We start from the raw sequence: 7399 nt of genomic DNA on the forward strand, positions 1-7399 counted from the left end.
TCAGCTAACGGCAGGCTGAGAGAGAGAGAATTAGCCAAACTAAATCAGAACAATAAACCTGGGAAACAAAGAGCCTGCTCATCCTGCTGAGGTACGGGAGTCCTGCCACAAAGGAGACATTCGCAAAAGTGTGCCACAGCACCTGAAAAAGAAACGATAAGGAGAAGGCGGCAGCCCGAGACTATTTTCACAAAATAAATGGCTGTGTGGCAAAAGACGAAAGCCACCATATGGCGAGGCGGTGGGGACAGGCTGTGACTGTGCAGGAGGCCAGCGGCAGATATAGAGACTTAATGGGACTCAGGTGCTGCTGGTTGTCTCATCAGGCTGCCCCTCACCTCTCGCCGCCTCCTGACCAACAACCCGCCTCGGCCCCGCACGCCACACACATCCATCTTTTAGTGGACTCGTTTCCACACCTTTCTCACTGATGGGTTTGAATATTGTGCATTTATATCATTTCATATCCGTATTTCATCTGCGGCCTATTTTTCCTTTTCCTTTCGCAAGGCGCTGGCTATAGAAACCCATCTTTAATTCTGAGGAGACTCTTCATAAACATATTCTTATTCAGTTCACTTCAAAGCCTTTATACAGGTTCCTGTGGCAGTAAAGGAAAACAAGAAACATCCCAGAGCAACCGCCCGTACACGTAGAGAATGCTCGCTTCAATCCCATGTTGATCATTTTTCCCTGGAGACAAACATTGGATTGATTTTAATTTCATAATGCTGCAGAGAGACAAACATAAAATAGTTAAAAATAACCTAAACGATGAGAAGGGTTGATTTTAATCAGTGCATGAGTGACATTTGTTGGCATTCTATGGCAGCACTTACACCGTGATGAGCCACACAATTGTGGAATCGAAAGATCCTTCAAGTTAACACAGCATCGCCGCAAATTATATTAATATTTCAAATCACAGCTTGAATCGACCAGCGCTCAAAACCGGTAACAAGTATAATTCAGTCCCCACGCATAACAATGAGGATGTGTTTTTTCCTCTCCATTCATCAGCCTCCCGCTGCTCTTCTTCCACTCTGAGAGAATGTTAGATGCCTCGCCAAAAGTGTCCTCTTCCTCTCCTGCTGGTAGAATGACAACTCCCCCAAAAGGTGAAGTTTTGCACCTTCCAGGAATAAGGCAAGTCAGCCGTAACCGGTGGAGCTCTGTGGGAGCCCGCAGACAGCTCAACCCTATCTGCCCCCCCCCCCCTCCTGAATCGGATGGAGAAAAACAAAACCCAACACAGCGCCTCTGGTCGAACAACCGGCTCTCTGTACAGCGCTGACATGAACCCGAGGGGCACCCACTGTAAAACCATGTCAAGTCCTGCCTGCAGCAACTTAGGAAAGACTAAAGAGGCTCCACGAACCCAAAGAGTCCCTCGCTTCCTCTCTCGCTGTCTTAAGTAATCCTGGGGGGGTGGGCTCCAGTCATTACCTGAGATGCTAAATGGGGGAATTTTGCTTCAAAGTCTCGGATTTGATGAACACACTTGATTTATATAATTACAGCCCAGCACGCTTCCCTAAGATGCTGGTTTCGGCAGCTCGGGTGGGAGGCATGTGGAAAACTTTTTTTCTTTCAAAATTGAAATAAAACAATATCTTGCTATCAAATTTGTATTCGTAAGTAAAATATGCAAAAAGCTCACACGAAGGGAGATGTCATACAATTAGCCTCTGCACCATCTGTCTCCTGCCCAGTCCTCATTCCCAGTTGCACCGCCTCATTTTTCCATCCACCAGCAAGATCGGCCCCATGATTCCCACCAGAGAGCTCTCCACCTGTTAATTAAAGTTAATTAAACGCAAACGAAATATCAAAGATCCAATTAAAACCTTTATATTTTTGCGCTTTGCAGAAAGTGCTCAAACTTCAAAATGAAGCTATGTTTTGCCTCCTTTTTTGACTTTGAACAACCACAAAGCCAAATTTGTTTTTTCGTATTAGTCCAAATAATGCCCCACAACTATTAAACACAACACAACAACAGACATGTAAGATCAAGACCAAAGTGTTCCAACCCTGTCAAGTCACGTCAAGTTTATTTGTACAGCCTAGTATCACAAGCCATGTCAGGATGGGCCGACAACATTAGAGTCACGGTAGCCTCTGGGTTTCAACACACTGGCCGTATAAAAACAAAGCCCTTATCCTAGAACTCTCCGGGGACCTTCGTTGTATGACACTTCTTCTCCATGTCTCCTTATCTCTCATCCTCCATCCTGCTTTCCTCTATAAAAAATAAAGTTGAAATAAAATTCAAAAAGTCACAACAACTGCGCCAGCTCTTTGCATTAGCTGAGTCATAGTTGGTGTTTTACCAGTGAATTCGTAGTTTATATCTGTCCAACATCAACCATGAACATGTTCATATAAGTACATTAGATCAGTTTACACTGTTGGTCACCTCATTTACTCTATGTGCTATAGTTTGAAGATGTGATGAAACAAGATGAAATAAAATTACATAAAATTAGATTAGATGAAACCAGATGAAATAAGGTGATGTGAGATTCAATTAAACGAAATAACAAATCTTGACACAAGATGAGATGACAGAAGAAGAGATGAAAGGACATGAGATTCAATTATATGGTATGAAATTCTGCAATCAGCTATTTTATAAGAACAGGCTAAGCTTTCTATAACTGCTGTGATATTTATAAATTGGTGATTGTAGTTGTAATTGGTTAAACTGTACCAGGAAACCCACACTGGTCAAACTGGTACATGGGCGAATAAAGACAATATAATTCCAATCTAAAATGTTGAGTCTTTTCTGAACTGCCTGACCCTCTGTCAGTGTGTGGTCACTCTTCGTAGTAGCTCCACCAATATTGCCTCGGCGCCAGTGTCCAATTTGTTCTGGGTTAATAATAACATGATTAAATTAAAATTAATATAGAAGCTCACATTACTGTAAAGTGGAAGCAGGGCAGTGTGATGTGCAGAGCTGGACAGAGTCCTTGTCTGAAGATGAAATGGCTTTTTATATTGGAGTGGGCGACGTGTTAATGAAACTGTAATCTGCATATTCGGGTTTAATCAGATTAGAAGTGAAGAATGTCTTCTCTGGACACAGTAAAAAGATTAAATACTTACTTTCTCATTGGCTGATTCATTGGGAACGATGGCTGAATGATGCTTTGCACTCACGAGTGATCTTGTTTCTTTCAGAGCTTGTCACTTCCTGTTTTAACACGCAATCGCCCTCACCCTTTACCCCAGCTGATGATGCTAATAAAACCTTTTTGTTCATGAGCGAGTTACACTCGTGTTTTAAAGTTTTAAAGAGCTGCCACTTAAACATTAGCACTGTGTTTCATCAGCTCAGGCCTCCCTTAGTAAAGTATTGCATAGTGTCTGAGTGGAGGAGGAAAGCTGTGTGAGTAAGTGCATTCGGGTCCAGTGCAAAGAAGACAGTAGAAAGTGATGGTGTTGAGATAACACGGGATATGAAGAGGGCAGCACATCCATTTTCCTCTCCACGAGCCCAAACCATTTGTCCGCGCTTGGCAGAAGTGTTGGCTTTGCTGAAACGCTCGGGAAGTGTGAGAGTCAGATAAATGTCTCTCACCTGGAGGAAATGCACATTAGCAATAAGCAAGCTAACATGGAGTTATGAGCTCTCGGTTGCCGCCTGCACTCGTTTTCCTTCCGTCGCAGGTAAATGTCAGCAGGTACGGGGGAGGCAAAGCGCTTTGTTTGCTCCCCGTCGCCGCTGCTTTGTTTTTCCCTTGTCTCTTTAACCCTCCACCCACCACCATCCCTCACCCTGTCTGCAATAATGTTCCTGACATTTTTCCGCGGGATTGCCGCGACCTCGGAAAAAGCAAAGATCAAGCGGCGATCGTTTGATTATCCGCTCACATGTGTCCTTTCGCTTGACATGGAGGCGGGGACAAAGTAAATACCAGGACGTTTGTTTTAAATGCGTCACAGTGTGAGCGACCTGGCGCGCTGTCGCTGTCATATCATGTTTCAACAGGCATGAATTCATTTTGCACGCTCCCATTTCAAACTTCTGCGCTTTCTGAATATCTCAGGTGTTTACGGGGAAATGTCCCCAGTGTCATTACGTTAAATGGGGCCTGCCCAAACATCGACATCATAAAATGAAACCGGTACAAATCAAAATCTACAAAAAGTCGCGGCCGCCGTACCTTCGTGAGATTTCAGATTCATTTATCTGTGAAGACGATATGAAATTATCATCATAATAGCACTCATTACTCTGTGTCCGTGAATGGCTGCTTGGCTCAGTCTGCTAACATTCAGGAACAGGCCCGTGGATTGATGAATGTTGTCAGACGAGCTATTCATTTTGGCAACCTGGGTCAGCCAAGGGAATGAATGGCACGGTACTTAGAAACGATATTACCATTTCTTTAATTTCCTGTCAATTTGAGACCTCCACTGTGTTGGTATCAGACGGACTGTTTGTTTCCATTGTGGAGACGAAAGCAACATTTTTAAAAGAGGAATCATTCGCTCTTTTCTAAAAAAATGTCCACGTTCTGGGAGTTTTGTGGCATCTCCATTCGCTTGTTTGCATCTGAATAGGACGACTTTTTTGAAATCGCTTTGAGGTCCAACCGGCTTTTTCTTTTTCTTTTATCAAAGCATGTGGGGGAACAAATCAATTCAGATTTCAAACTATTCAATTGCTTTTCTATGTTTATGTCACCTGCAGGACTTTGGCACGGAAGAAACATCAGGTCATGCAGGACGGGGCAGATGCGTCTGTTAAGAGTTGAGCACAAGTCAACACGTTTCATTTCAAAGCGAAACTATATGAAGACGAGATGAGGGCAGCAGCCGATTATACTCATCTTCATCCCATAATCTGATCACTCATTACATTTTACACATAATCTTAAAGAAAACAATGAAAAAGTGATTCACTGATTTTTAAAGTAGAACACATACCTCAGCCATGGCCGAACAATCCTACACATGATTGTCACGTTCTTATTGTAGAAATACATAAAAGAAAAGAAAAAGAAAGTAGTCCCATAGCCTACACCGCTTGTTTGTTAGAAAACATAGTTCTGAACAGTGGAAACCAAAGTTACTTATTACTTAATAGTCTTTATGTGATGACCAAAGTGAAACTCAACCTCTATTTGCCCCCAGGTGGCTGGCTTCAATGCATTTCATAAACCCTTCACACTCCATGTCGGATTGGACATGGTCCAAACTAAAAAGTCAAACTAAGATGTTTTCTGTCATTTTTGGCAGCTCTTTTCACACTGATTAAGTGTTCAGTGTCTCACTAAGTTTGGTTTTAATTACTGACTCACGATTAGTCAAGCGCATGTAATAGCAGGACCTCCTTATTGGGCTCCATCCCCCGAGCGCTAATTTGCAGACTCTGTTTCCAAATGTGCAAGATGGCTGCATCCATATCCGGGATATTTAAGCTTTATTCATGGATAGTGGGATAAAGTGGAGATACATTGTCCATCTCTATATAGAGTTTATTCTCTTAACCAAGTGTGGTCAAAAGAAGGAGAAAATCTAAAATCCTGGACTTAATCCCTTAATCCACATGCCTGCCAAAACTCAATGGTCTCTTCTTCTCAGGCTCAGACTCCATCTCTCTACAAAGTTTAGGGAAAATCTGTTAAGATATTTTTGCGTGATCCTGCTAACAAACAAACAAACAAACACAGGTGAAAACAGAACCTTCTTGGCAGAAGTAACAAAAAAGCGGGGAAAAAACTACAGCAAACCAGTTCAGTTTGTGTGAGGCACCAACCTGTTACAGGACTGACCGTTGTCTGAATTCAAAAATCTGTGTCTCCACGACTGTTTTTCTCCCTTAATTTACAATATTTACATCTGAACCCGCAGCTGGCCAGGGAGGAACAAATTAACCTGTGGATGAATCATCATTCATCCCGAGCCCCAGAGCTCTGCTCCAATGGAATTAACATAAACCCCACAGTAATTTTGGAATAATTTAAATCTAAATAGCAAAGGGCTGAATAATAAACAAGTAATGAGAAGTAAAATTGGTCATCTGTTCACATCTTTCACTATCAGCTCCATCAACAGGCATGGCTGCGCCCATTCATTCCAAACAATCATCTTTAGAGGTCAGTCCCCCTTCTCTGCAGTTAATTTTCAGTTCACACTGAATGCTTCACTTCATACTGTATTACTCATCCCTCCGGAGACTCAGAGGCCAAATAGCAGCCTTATTAATTTATTCATGTGAGCCATCTCTTCCTTGAGATGCAAATCCAGGCTTGATAGGGGCTCTTGTTGTCACTTCGCACAATGATCAGACTTCAGTCTAAAAATTAAATAACAATGCTAATGCCTCAGTAATTTGAAGGATTTTTTTTCATGATAAATGTAGATATCTTAATAGCATCAACATATGTGGGTAGTGGAACTTACCACCTGGCACTAAAACATGCAGAGGTCCCTCAAGATATAAATTTCATGCGTGTTGTATTTTTTCACTGAAATGTTCACATTATTTCCCGCTATTATTCATTATGACTAAAGAATCTGCCCAACTGGATATTCTTTGTATTTAAACAAATTTTGAAGTCATCCTCCCAATAAGAGCTGCAGGTGGTTCAGTCCACAAGCAAGATGGTTAAAACTTGGTAGCTGACGCTCTTTTAAGGGGATTCAGCACATCACAGTGGATCATGACTTTCAGAAAACTAGAGTCAGGCTAACAAAAGAGGAAAGTGAATAAAGTAAATGATTTGGGAAATTATGAAGCTTTTACAAGAGGAGCTGTATGAAGCAACTTTGTTTCCATCAAACATCATGTGAGTGAACATAGAAAGTTCCAAGTTGCAGTTTTACGTTCAATAAGGTTTTCCTACTTCTGGAAGAGAGCCTGGCCCTGGCACTCTGCGTCAAACTATCCTGAAGGAAATAATGTTTGACGATGATCGTTCTCCGTGCAAATGTCATTGTAAGATTGCCACAGATTCATCTGAGTAACAATTGACTCAGAGGTTTACAGAAAGGTCATTGTTGAGTAGCTAACCTCATCAAGAATGCATGTGTTTATTCAGTAATTTGCACACGGGGGTCCTGCAAGCCCAGGGGATGAGATGCCGAAGCTTAGACTATAAAAAGATGGACGACATGCCGGCTCCTCAAGTGAAGCCAAAACGTTTTCACTACCCCCTGCTGGCTGGCTGCAAAACTGGTCACAAACACAACCTCCTCCATGTTAGCAGATGGAAAACTTAAAAATCAAAATACACGTCAAGGGATTTTTTTCTCAAAGATGGTTTCAGACATTTTAGTTCATTCTTATCACACTGTTGCATGTTAAAGTGCAAGTTTTACGAATGTGATTTTATTTTTAATTAGCAATTTGATTGACAGGTGAGACTGACTTGTGAGTGCA

Source organism: Platichthys flesus, chromosome 16 (genome assembly GCF_949316205.1).
Source record: "Platichthys flesus chromosome 16, fPlaFle2.1, whole genome shotgun sequence".
Lineage (NCBI taxonomy): Eukaryota > Metazoa > Chordata > Actinopteri > Pleuronectiformes > Pleuronectidae > Platichthys > Platichthys flesus.